Below are 12,232 nucleotides of genomic sequence, written 5' to 3'. Positions count from 1 at the left end.
GCTGAGCACCGAAGAATTGATGCTTTTGAACTGTGGTGTTGGAGAAGACTCTTGAGAGTCCCTTGGACTGCAAGGAGATCCAACCAGTCCATTCTAAAGGAGATCAGCCCTGGGATTTCTTTGGAAGGAATGATGCAGCTGAAACTCCAGTACTTTGGCCACCTCATACGAAGAGCTGACTCATTGGAAAAGACTCTGATGCTGGGAGGGATTGGGGGCAGGAGGAGAAGGGGACGACAGAGGATGAGATGGCTGGATGGCATCACTGACTCGATGGACATGAGTCTGAGTGAACTCCGGGAGTTGGTGATGGACAGGGAGGCCTGGCGTGCTGTGATTCATGGGGTCGCAAAGAGTCGGACGTGATTGAGTGACTGATCTGATCTGACTTCCTTGTACGTGCTCTAGATATCTGTTTTTTTACAATCTCAGATCAGGGATAAAGAAATATAATGCACAGTCCTCAATGTCAAACCTTCAGGCCTTTCATGACTCTGTTTAGCCCCACAGCTAGTGACAACCTTTCTCAGCAACTCCCTCAAGACTCTGGTTATGAGAACCTTCACTAATGGCATTCCATCAGTCATATCTGTACTTCAACATCTTGTTTTCAAGATGTTTTTCCATGATATACTTTTTACTGCTCCCAGCCCTTTGCCTGGGGGTGATGAGAAAGTCATTCTTATTTTTCAAAGAAGCCCTGTTAATTATAGTACAGGCCTGTGCATAGCATATTCCCTACACCAAGGAAGTCCTATAAGTGATTATAAAATATTAAATATGTCAAAATTTGTGAATCAGTATTAACGCTATTTTTAAAAGAGAAAATTTGAGGTAATGTGCCATAAACAAGTTTAAGTGTTAGTCGTTAAGGTCTGTCCGACTCTGTGCGACCCCAGGGACTGTAGCCCCCCAGACTCCTCTGTCCATGGGATTTTCCAGGCAAGAACACCAGAGTGGGTTGCCATGCCCTCCTTCAGGGGATCTTCCCCACCCAGGGATCAAACCGGATCTCCTGAATAACTGAAGGTGAAAATGAACAATTAAAGGAATGAACTTAGCATTTACTCTTTTTCTTCTTCCTTCTCCCTCTCCCTCTCCCCTCCCTCTTTCTCCGCTTCTTTAGGAGAGTCGGCGACAACGTCGTTGCTTCGGGGAAGGGAGTCGTCCAAGGGCTGTGGGTGAGGCAGGTCCGCTTCTTCTCCACCATCACAGGCTGCGGGCTGCGCAGGACGGCGCGCGCTCTGCGGATGGCGGCCGCGCGCAACTCCGGCGGCTGCGGTGGATGGCCCGGGCGGTCGTGGGGCTGGTGGTCCGCACGTATAAAGGGGCCTGCTTTCGCGGGCAGGAACTCCGCTCCATCACCACCTGACCCCTTTGCAGTCAGCAGCGGCTCCGCACTCGCAGTCTTGGGATGAATGAGCCCGTCTTAACTGAAGGCGTTGCGGGCCTTCGGCCTATTGGGTTCGGTGCTGAGTAGGCTTATTCCTCCTGACCTAGAGGCTGGAGGTTCCACACGCCCATCCCTTGCTTATAAGCCTACAGGGCGGCAGCTCCTCTCCTTGCGACGGACGGACACGGGAAAAAGCGAAAAGTTGGTTATATAGACTATGCCAGTTAAGAAATACAGAAAACTGATGCTGATGGCAGGCAGGAAAATACACCACTTAAGACCTGCTTTTATGAAGTCTTCTGCTAGTAGTGAGGCTCTGATGTCACCATGAAGGGATTTAGTGCTTTTCTAGATATAAGGAGATGCAAGGATTGAGATCATAACGTGAAAGTGAAAGTCGCTCAGTCATATCCGACTCTTTGCGACCCCATCAACTATACAGTCCATGGAATTCTCTAGGCCAGGATACTGGAGTGGGTAGCCATTCCCTTCGCTTGGGCATCTTCCCAACCCAGGGATCAACCCAGGTCTCCCACATTGCAGGCAGACGCTTTACCCTCCGAGCCACCAATGGCAATCCACTCCAGTACTCTTGCCTAGAAAATCCCACGGAGGGAGGAGCCTGGTATCCATGGGGTCGCAAAGAGTCGGACACGACTGAGCAACTTCACTTTCACTTTTACTTCACCTTTATGAAGTCACTACCACCAATCCTCTTTACCAGCAAAACAACAGTTACCAAGTTACCAGAAAACGTTAGTAATAACTCCAACTCCAGTGCAACACCATAGGATTTGTTGAAGCCTTTGCTTTCCAGCTCCACCAGCAAGAAATCTGGCTCCTGCTAGTCTCAATATAGTAACGTATTTGTGAAGTCCTCTTGTTGTTGCTGTTGTTGTTCAGTCACTAGCTCTTTTTGGACTCTTTGCGACCCCATGGACTGCAGCACACCAGGCTTCCCTGTCCTTCACTATCTCCCAGAGTTTGCTCAAACTTATGTCCATTGAGTCGGTGATGCCATCTAACCATCTCATCCTCTGTTGTCCCCTTCTCCTGCCATCAATCTTTCCCAGCATCAAGGTCTTTTCCAAGGAGTCAGCCACTTCAGGTGGCCAAAGTACTGGAGCTTCAGCTTCAGTATCTGTCCTTCCAATGAATATTCAGAGTTGATTTTCTTTAGGATTGACTGGTTTGATCTCCTTGTAGTAAAAGGGACTCTCCAGCACCACAGTTCAAAAACATCAATTCTTTGGCACTCAGCCTTCTTTATGGTCCAACTGTCACATCCAAACATGAGTACTGGAAGAACCATAGCTTTGACTGTACAGCAAAGTCCAGCAACTTTGCCTTGCCAACAAAGTCCCCTGTACACAGCCTATTTCCTGACCTTACCAGGCTGCCTTCTGAGTTGGCTGTCTCAGGATGAAATGACCCTGCCATCTGGCCCTTGTCAAGTTAGCCCTCCTGTCAGATTCCACATGTGAACTGTTTGTACCAATATGTATGCCCTTGGTTCTCTAGACAAATGACTCCAACTAGAAACAACTTTGCCTCCCAGAGGACTTTGGACAGTGTGTGGAGACATTGTTGATTGTCACAAGGAGGCTACTGACATCTAGAGGCCAAGGATATTGCTAAACATTCTGCCATGCACAGGCAACCCCCCTTCCCCCCACCCCCGACAGAACCATCTGATTCAAAATTTTGAAAGTACTGAGGTTGAGACTATAATGCATCTCATTGATAATTTGTATATTATTATGTGGGAAATTATAATAACTTAGTTATGGCTCAGCAGGTAAAGAATCTGCCTGCAGTGCCGGAGACAAGCAGACATGGGTTCAGTCCCTCGGTGGGGAAGATCCACTGGAGGAGGAAAATAGCAGCCCACTCCAGTTATTCTTGCCTGGAAAATCCCATGGACAGAGGAGCCTGGTGGGCTACAGTCCAAGGGGTCGCAAACAGTTGGACATGACTGGGCGACTAAGCACAGATAAGATAAAATATATTATTAACATTGACTTCATTTTTAAGAATTTAATGAGGCTACTAGAAAAAAATTTTCTAAAATATTTATTTATTTGGCTGCACCAGGTCTAGTAGAGGCATGCGGTGTCTTTAGTTGAGGCATGTGGGATCTAGTGCCCAACTGGGCCCCTTGCATTGTGAGCATAGAGTCTTAGCCCCTGGACCATGAAAAGTGAAAGTGAAGTCGCTCAGTCGTGTCCGACTCCTACCGACTCCATGGACTGCAGCCTACCAGGCTCCCCTGTCCCTGGGATTTTCCAGGCAAGAGTACTGGAGTGGGTTGCCATTGCCTTCTGCATGAGGGCCTCCAGGATTCCCTCAGGAGGCATTATATCTGGCTGTCTTTTTTTATTCTGTTTTCTTTTTTGTAATTGTTTTCTTGGTTGCCCTTTTTAAAAATTGATATAGTACTATAGATACCATCTTTCTAAGTCTTGCTAAATTTAAGAACTTTCATTCAAAGACACCTTTTGGTATGTATTTAAGAGAATCCTGGCTTTCGTGTCTTCCCCTGCAAAAAGGAAAAAAAAAAAAATCTGTACGCCCAACGTGGGGCTCGAACCCACGACCCTGAGATTAAGAGTCTCATGCTCTACCGACTGAGCTAGCCGGGCTCACAGGGAGTCTATACCCTTCAGGAGAAAGTGTGCACCTACTACTTGACAAGACCCTGAAGATGAAGTGGGACCACCACCAACAGCTGCTGCGGGAGGATAAGAGTCCAGTCGGAGCAGGGACTCCTTGGGCTGGGAGCCAGCGAAACCCACCGAACTGGGCTGCACCGCCTGGCGGGGAGCATGCATTTTCCCATAAGCTCTGGACCCCAAACGTGTCCCAACATACCAGAGGTCACTTGCCTAATAGAGTCATCCATTCACTCAAGTGTTGATTGAACGCTTAATGTATGCCAAGCACTGAGGATACCGCAGTTGACAAATTAGATTTTTAAGAAAGAGGAAGAAAGGGGGCCAGACTCCAGATCAAAGGAAATTGCTGCTGTTCATTTTTGTTTCCTTCTTCACCAGACTCGACGCCTGCAGTTTTTTAACACAACAGGCAAGCAGGAAGTGCGGTAGGAGTCTTTTAAGGGGCGATTCTCTCTTCCCTGTTAGGAAACTTGCCCTGCCCTCTTCAGTTATTAAAAGAAGAAAGAAAGAGAAAAGAAAATAGATGTTTCTGAGGACATGGGGCACTTTCTCCTGGCCTGTGATTATAAAAAGTCACAAAAGTAGCTATACTGAAATAACAGAAGTCCAGGCAGAAAATCACCCACAGTCCTAACCCAGATCAAGTCAACATTATCATTGCCCCCCCTTACTTCCAATTCTCCCCTAAGTACCCCTTCAGTTCTTACACCCACATTTCAAAGGGGCAAGCTCTGCTGTCCACATTTTCTGTTTAGTTTTTGATCTGTGCATTTCTGCATTTTGCTAGAGCTTCTTTTTTTCTCCCCTTCCTTCCTGGGTCCTTCCACACCTGATTCCTTTCTGTACAGTCATGCAGGGACAGCTGCAGCTTAGGAGTTACTGTTTGTTATGTAAGAAATGCATCAAGCACGCCTTTCAGAGCAAGAACTTCCAAGTCGACTGGGATAGACTGAACATTCTTTTCTGAGGTTGAACAGTATTAATGAAGGAAAGTATATTCCATCTGTCTCCCACAGATGGCCATTCCCATCTCCCTTTTATTTATTATTTACCAAACTCTGCTGCAATAAAAACATCCTTGTACTTACATCAGTCGTTTTATCTCTGAGACAGATTCAAAGAATTGGAATTAGAGGATCAAAGAATAGACTGCTTTGCAAAATTCGAACGAAACCACACATATCCCCACATTAAGATGTATGTGTAACCACATATTTTTTTCCCATTTAGATGTACGGGAACGCCGTCTTTGTCCTTCCTTGTTAGAGATTGTGGGGAATCTTTGTATCTTACGATCTATTATGATCTATTTATCTAATGATCCAAAATGCAACTCTCCATTTAAGGAAAGACAGGCCATCTTTCATACTACCCCAGGTGGGACTCGAACCCACAATCCCTGGCTTAGGAGGCCAGTGCCTTATCCATTAGGCCACTGGGGCTGCTGCCAAGACTGTTCCCAAGAACTTGGGAAGAAGGAATAACTAGTGGCCAGTAGTTAGAAAGTGATTCAGGAATTGGTTTGGGTGCTTATTAGAAACCTGGTTGAGTCCTTACAAGGTCCCAGTCTCTGTTCAAGTCGCCAAGGAACAGAGTCCTGAGTGAAACAGACAATCGCGACTCGCGACAGAGCTCCTGTGCGCGCCGCGCCCTCGCCGCCCGCCGCGCCCTCCTCTCCCTGCATTCCCGCGGCTCCTCCAGCGCTCCCCGGAGTCCGGTTTGTCGGCTTCCTCCAGCGGGAGTCTCAGGCTCCGGAACGCCCTGGGTTGTCCTGCGGATGACAGATGCAGCGAGCAGTGAGGGTCCCTGGCTGCATCAGTCCGCGGCGCGTTGGGCAGGACCACCCTGCGGCGTGTGTGATAAACGTTCAGTCCTCCGGGGACGCGGCTGGACAGAAGACCCGGGTGAGCGCAGGGCTGGAAGAAGGCGTGCGGGGCCAACACCGCGAGCAGGGGAGGCGACCCCTCCGCGCCCGCCGAGGCTCAGCCGCAGGCGGCAGTCAGAATTTCCCCCAAAGCCTCCTGCGTTGGGCATCGTCACCCAGGGCTTGGCAACGTCCGGGAGACCGCCCGCCCGCAGAATACGCCCCGCCCGACCTCGCTTTTCCAGGCCAAACCACACCCTTGGAGCTGCCCAAAGCCGAAGTCCGCGGGATTGGGACACACCCCCTGCAATTTCCCTCGCCACCCACCTTTCTTTCTTCACTGAAGTTCATAATTAATCCGAAGGGTAAAAAGTCAGCAGAATCCAGAGCCGCTCAAGATCCGACCCCCACCCCCACCCTACCGCATCCCCTCAGGAGAGCTCCCGGGACCTCAGATTCTCCTCTCGTCACCCCCTATCCCGATTTCATCCTTTGTCACTCGAACAACAAGATTATCCATGCGCAGTCCAGATTCCAATCTCCTTCAATCTCCTCCAATAAGTCCTTTATGACTAAAAAAAAAAAAAATCCAGGACAGAATCAGAGGACAAACTTTGATTCAGTTGCCGCGGCTTCTAATCTTCTTTGTCCTGTTGGTCCTGGCAGTCTGGCCACCCGCCGGGATGAAGCGGCGGGCTAGGAGTGGGGGGCGCGGGAGCCACCGGCCCGGAGACTGGGGAGAAACCAGCATGGGAACAACACGGCGGACGCTGAGAGGAAACAGGATGCTGTAGACGTGGGCCCCTTGTGCCTCGGGTGTACTTCGTCCCACGGGTGCGCGCGGTCTCCGCACAGGCTCGCCTTTTAAAGCGATTGTATTTTATTTAGTAAAAGGGGCCGGGAGGAGGAGACGCCGGGGAACACGCATTGCAGAAGCAGCTGGCGGCGTTGTGGCGGGACGAGTGTGTTCCTGTTCATACTCGTCTTTGGGGGTCACAGATTCCAGGGGGGACCCAAGAGCAGATCCTGGGCTCTGCCTCGGTCTCCCGGAGCCTAAGGCGGTCACGTTTGCCGAGATTGGCAGGTGTTCCTGGTCCCACGGCAACTTCGGGCCGCCATCGTCTCTCTGGTTTGCCACATCCGTTTAAATTGGGCCCGGAATTTCTTGACTTTTCCAAAAGCAAGCTCTTCACTGCCTTGAGGTTTGTTTGTTTTTTATATCCAACATTTTCAGTTGTTTTTATAAAGAGGGTTGGTCCCCAAAACCCATTTGTGTTACTGGAAACCTCGACTCTGCCAGGGTGTTTTTCTTTATAACTTCTTTAAAACTGTTTATAGTTTTTTAACCAATAAGTTAAAGTGTTTTTGTTTGTTTTTAACAAATTTGGAGAGAGATGGTTCCCCCACTCCCTCCAGGAAATCAAATCCAATAGTCGAATCAGCCTTGGAGTTCTGCAGCAGACTCTGGAAAAAGAGGAGATTTGGCCTGAGGGATGGCCCTGGTCTCCATCAGTGGTGACCCAGACCTACAGGGTGACTGACCCTGGCATGTGGTTGCCCCTGGAAGTGGGGAGTCTTTGCGCTTTACTGAAAGCAGCTCTCGAGATTTGGAGCTCCTTAAGGGTCAAATTCAAACTCCACCTGGACCCCCAGCCGCCAAAAATGGGGCCCAACACAGCCTGAGGTTCAGAGCGGGGGACAGGACCCCTATCCTGACAGCATGGGCCCCAGGTCTCCGTGCCCAACCCTGGCTCCCAGAACCCTTCCCTGACCTGGGGCTCTGAAGCCAGGGCAGACCTGGGAGTGCCCAGGTGAGGGGTGACAGTAGACGGAGAGAAGGAGGAAGAGAAGTGAATCAAGAAAGAGGAGGAAGGCCTTGGGTGCCGGAGTCAGGCCCAATACATTACTGGACACTTAGCAGGAATGTTTGAGTCTCAGTGGAGTAATTAATTGCTGGACTCGAAGCCTGAAAGGTAGGTAATCTGGGGAGACTGTTTCAGGTTTTCTCCCCTGCCGGCCTTAACCTGACCGAAGCCCCGAAGAAATTGCTCCGCACGGTGATGTCCACACCCCTGAATCCCCAAGACTCCTACTAAAAGTTTAAAAGTATCTGGAAACAGCTTGAAGCTTTTAAATGTTTTCTCTAATTCTCTCGAAGTGTGGAGCTTTGAAGTACAAGATCTGGGGACTTGGCGTAGTTCTCAAATCTCTAGAGAAGAGCAGTTTTCATGTAAAAACGGAAATAAACGGGCTCGTCCGGGATTTGAACCCGGGACCTCTCGCACCCTAAGCGAGAATCATACCCCTAGACCAACGAGCCACACAAATTGTACCCTCTGGGTCTCTTCTGTGACTCCGTGGCATTCCCGATATGGAATTCGGGAGACCAGTAAGGTGGGGCGGGGAGGAAACTCCAATTTCAGACCCATGGGAAAGTGTTGAGCTCATAGATTAGTGGGCAAGGGGAGGACGCCAGAGCTTCCTGTGCCAGCAAGTTGGGAAGCAGCCCCTGGACCCTACCCGCACCCCCGCCCCCAAGCAAGTCTAGTGGTCCCTGTGCTCAGATTACAATAAGCCCAACGCCGGGAAAGACGGGCTATACTAGCATCCCGGCTTGGCCTTTAGGTGACTTTGCTGACACTTCTTGCAGCCAGGAACATGCTTGAGGAGGAGCTGGGGTAAAAGCCAGCAAGGAGCTGTGGGTCCGGCTGGGCAGTTGAGTGCCCTTTGATGGCAGGTCACAGGATTGCCTTGCTTGGAAAAGGCGCTCCCCAAGGTGTAGTATCCTGGTATTCATCTGATGCTCACTGATGCTCACCTGCTGAGTTTCTCCGGACTCCAAAAGGTGCAAACGAAGAAAAGACAACGCCCAACGTGGGGCTCGAACCCACGACCCTGAGATTAAGAGTCTCATGCTCTACCGACTGAGCTAGCCGGGCAACCATGAAGAAATCCTACCCTTGCATATATTGATGGGGTAATGTGAAGGTGATGGGACCTAGGTGACGGGTACTGACTTAGACGTGGACACCAGGGTCGGGTGGTCAGTAGCCAAAGGTTCCTGGGCCTCACAGGGAGTCCCTGCTTCAAGCTCCACTCTCCATCTACGATCCCTTCTACGATAACAGTTCCTCTAGTCCAGGACTTCCCTCACCACCCCGTAGCTGGGGAACCCAGTCTGGCCTCTGTGCCCACCCAGCTCACCTGACGGTGGGCTTAGGGAGGAGGAGCTGGGCGAAGTCGCACAGAGAGAGCAGCACAAACCTAGGGCGAAATGCACAATTGACCCCTGGGGTGACATCTGGATTATTTCCAGTTTCTTGGCTGTTTTGAATAAAACAACTATAGACTTGTGTACAGATTTTTGTGTGAACAGAAAGAAGTCTTCATTTTTCTGAGATAAATACCCAAATTGCTGGGTTATATGGTGGTTATAAGTTTAGTTTTTAAAAGAAATGCCACAGTGTTTTCCAGCACGAGTGTACGATTTTACATTCCCACCAGCAATGTATGGGGTGACTCACTGTCTCCAATAAAATGTTCAACAGAAGTAGAGAGTGTCAGCATCCTTGTTGCATTTCTAACCTCAGATAGAATATTTTCAAGGTTTCACCACAAACTTGAAATTTGCTGCAGTATTTTGTAGATAATTTGGGCAAGTTATGGGTACTAACAGCTTTCACAAAGTTATTTAGTATATACTTTTATTATCTTCTTAATTTATCCAATAACTGTAAAGTCATTCTCTAACATGGGTTATGTGTATCTTCTGTCATTATTTCTTATTCAGTTTTTGCAGAGTTCATCAATAGCATTAACTTTTTGTCATTAATCTCTATTGTATGCTTGTATGCTTGTTTTCAACATCATTATTATCTTTTTTTTTTTTTAGTTCAACCAGTTTATTGCTACCAACCATCTCCCTCCAGCCTCATGTATGCGTGCTCAGTCATGTAACTCCATGGACTGCAGTCCGCCAGGCTCCTCTGTCCATGGACTTTTCCAGGCAAGAGTACTAGAGTGGGTTGCCATTTCCTTCTCCATCAACATCATTATTTTCAGCTCTTCATCGTTTCTCCCCTTGTTCTAATTTATCTGGGTTTATTTTTTGCTGTACTTTTTCTAATTTCTTGTCATTAGCTTTAAGCTTGTCTTCTTTATTATACACATCTAAGGCTATCAATTTTCCTCTAACTACTGCTTTAGCTGTGTCTTAAAGGTTTTGATATATAGTATTTTTCATCATCATTTACTTCAAAGTATTTTAAATCCTACTGTAATTTCTTCCTTAACTCACATAACTTCTAGAAGTGTATTGCTTAATTTGTAATATTAGGATATTTTAGGTTTTTTGTTTATTGTATATTATTTATTTTGACGTATTTTTAGTTTACCATTTCTTTCATATTTCGAAACCATTGCATACATCTATTGAGATTTGTTTCACTTTTTGCGTATTTTTAAACAAATACAGTCCTGTTTCATTCTTCTAGAGCATTTTACATAGCTTCGGTTCTCAAATATATTTTCATTATTGTCTTTCATATCTTTATACATAGTAAGGATAGTTGTGTTATAATCTGTATCTATTAATCTTAGCATTTTTCCAACTTTATTTTCACGTCTATTGTTCACTGGTTGTTGCTCATGATGCCTAGTTTCCTTGTTATTTTTCATTGTGGCGTCCCATGGCACTCTTTCCAGCATATGCTGAAGACATCCCGGCAAGCACCTGAGACCCCACAGTGGGGTGGGGGTCCCAGTGTCCACCTCTTGCACCTCAAAGGCGGCCTCCGCAGAACAGGGCAGAGGGGATTCGGCTCCTGTCAGGCGCTGGGGCCCAGGACCTTGGGTACCCAGGGGTGCCGGAAGTCCCTGGACTCCTGCTGACTTCCGGCAAGGAAGGAGGGAAGACGCATGAGTCCACGCCAGGTAGAGTGACTGGATTTAGAGTGATGCGAATGCCTGCAGCCCATCGCCTCTCCCCAAGTGGATGCCTTGCCCTCTTGACTAGGGACTGTGGGGCCCAGGCTTGACAGTTCAGAGGCCTCCAACCGAGTAAAAACTGGCTCTTTATGTACAGAGGAAGGAAACACCTCTCCAGTCTTCCGTGCCTGGAACTTGGACTAACAAAGCAGCTTGTGGCCAGATTCGTGGAGACACTTTAGCTCCTGGGCCTCAAAAAAAGTTTTAAAATGACAAGGGGAAGCACAGAGTGGCTCCTGAGACCCGCCGACTGGGGAGGAAAAATAGGGCTCGTCCGGGATTTGAACCCGGGACCTCTCGCACCCTAAGCGAGAATCATACCCCTAGACCAACGAGCCACATGCCTGTGCATTTTGGATCTCCCCTTCCACCCGTGGGATCGCGGCTGGACCGGCCATGCCATGGAACTGACACGGAATGGAGACTCCAATTTCAAGCCCACTGGGAAATGTAGAATCCCAGGACTGATGGACCCGGAGAAAACTGAGCGCTCCCCCAATCCGGAGCCCCGCGTCGCCTCCCCTCGGCCCTAGGACGACAGAGAGCCCCGGACCAGGAAGGGCGGCCGGCCTCTGTCCCCGGGCCGCTCATCGGTCATCGGTCACTTCGCAAGCCTCCTCGCAGCCGCGAGCGCAGGGAACCCGCTGGACAAAGCCGGCGAGGGACTCCGGGGTGCGCGGGAGAGCTCGAGAGCGGGCGGGGCGCGGAGGGTCCCGGAGCCGCGATCTCTGGGACGCTCGCTTTGGGGGCGGCCGAACCCCCAAGACGTGGCCCCCGGTGATCGCTCAACAAACGCCGGCGGAGTGCACGGAGGGGACACCGCCTCGGCCTCGGCCTCCCGCGCTGCTCTCGCTTCTCCCGGGTCGGCTCCCAGCTCCCGCCCCCCCAGGTCAAAACCTGAAAGCGCGTTTCGGACGCGGGGCCCCCAACCCACAAGGTTGACTGTGAGAATCGCTTTGTTCTACCGACTGATCCAGCAAAGGTCCCGGCCTCAGATGCCCTAGGATGGCCTGATCTGGGGGTGGTCCCTAGAGGGGGGCGGGTTAGCCCATCAACCAGACCGCGCACCTGGACGGGTCACGATGCCCCTCCCAGCCCAGCTGGGGGAGGAGGCGGGCCCTGCAGTCGGGCTGGGGAGGAGGAGGCCGCCCTCGGAGCAGCGAGAGCCCGCGTCCAGGAGTCGGGGGTCAGGTCGGGGCAGAGTCTGCAGTCGATATGTTCTCCCTCGACGTCCAGCCACTCCCCAGCCCCTCCGGATACTTAGCCCCATTTCTTCACCTTCTCATCAGGGAAAGCCCCGGGGACGATACCCCG

At 49.9% G+C, this 12,232-nt stretch overlaps 5 non-coding genes across 5 annotated transcripts; all 5 read right to left on the bottom strand.

Annotated features, from left to right (window-relative positions):
* Positions 1–3,962: 3,962 nt before the first annotated feature.
* TRNAK-CUU lies at positions 3,963–4,035 on the bottom strand. The gene has a single exon. It is a non-coding gene; the product is annotated as a tRNA-Lys (tRNA).
* A 1,402-nt stretch (positions 4,036–5,437) lies between these two features.
* On the bottom strand, positions 5,438–5,510 carry TRNAR-CCU. The gene has a single exon. It is a non-coding gene; the product is annotated as a tRNA-Arg (tRNA).
* Positions 5,511–8,180: 2,670 nt separating this feature from the next.
* TRNAP-AGG lies at positions 8,181–8,252 on the bottom strand. Its single transcript has one exon. It is a non-coding gene; the product is annotated as a tRNA-Pro (tRNA).
* Positions 8,253–8,798: 546 nt separating this feature from the next.
* Positions 8,799–8,871, bottom strand: TRNAK-CUU. The gene has a single exon. It is a non-coding gene; the product is annotated as a tRNA-Lys (tRNA).
* Positions 8,872–11,184: 2,313 nt separating this feature from the next.
* Positions 11,185–11,256, bottom strand: TRNAP-AGG. Its single transcript has one exon. It is a non-coding gene; the product is annotated as a tRNA-Pro (tRNA).
* Positions 11,257–12,232: the final 976 nt, after the last annotated feature.

This window comes from Bison bison, unplaced genomic scaffold (assembly GCF_000754665.1).
Source record: "Bison bison bison isolate TAMUID 2011002044 unplaced genomic scaffold, Bison_UMD1.0 scf7180017864144, whole genome shotgun sequence".
NCBI classification, from domain to species: domain Eukaryota; kingdom Metazoa; phylum Chordata; class Mammalia; order Artiodactyla; family Bovidae; genus Bison; species Bison bison.
Note: the sequence above shows the minus strand (reverse complement) of the source record. Positions and strands in the feature narration are given on the sequence as shown.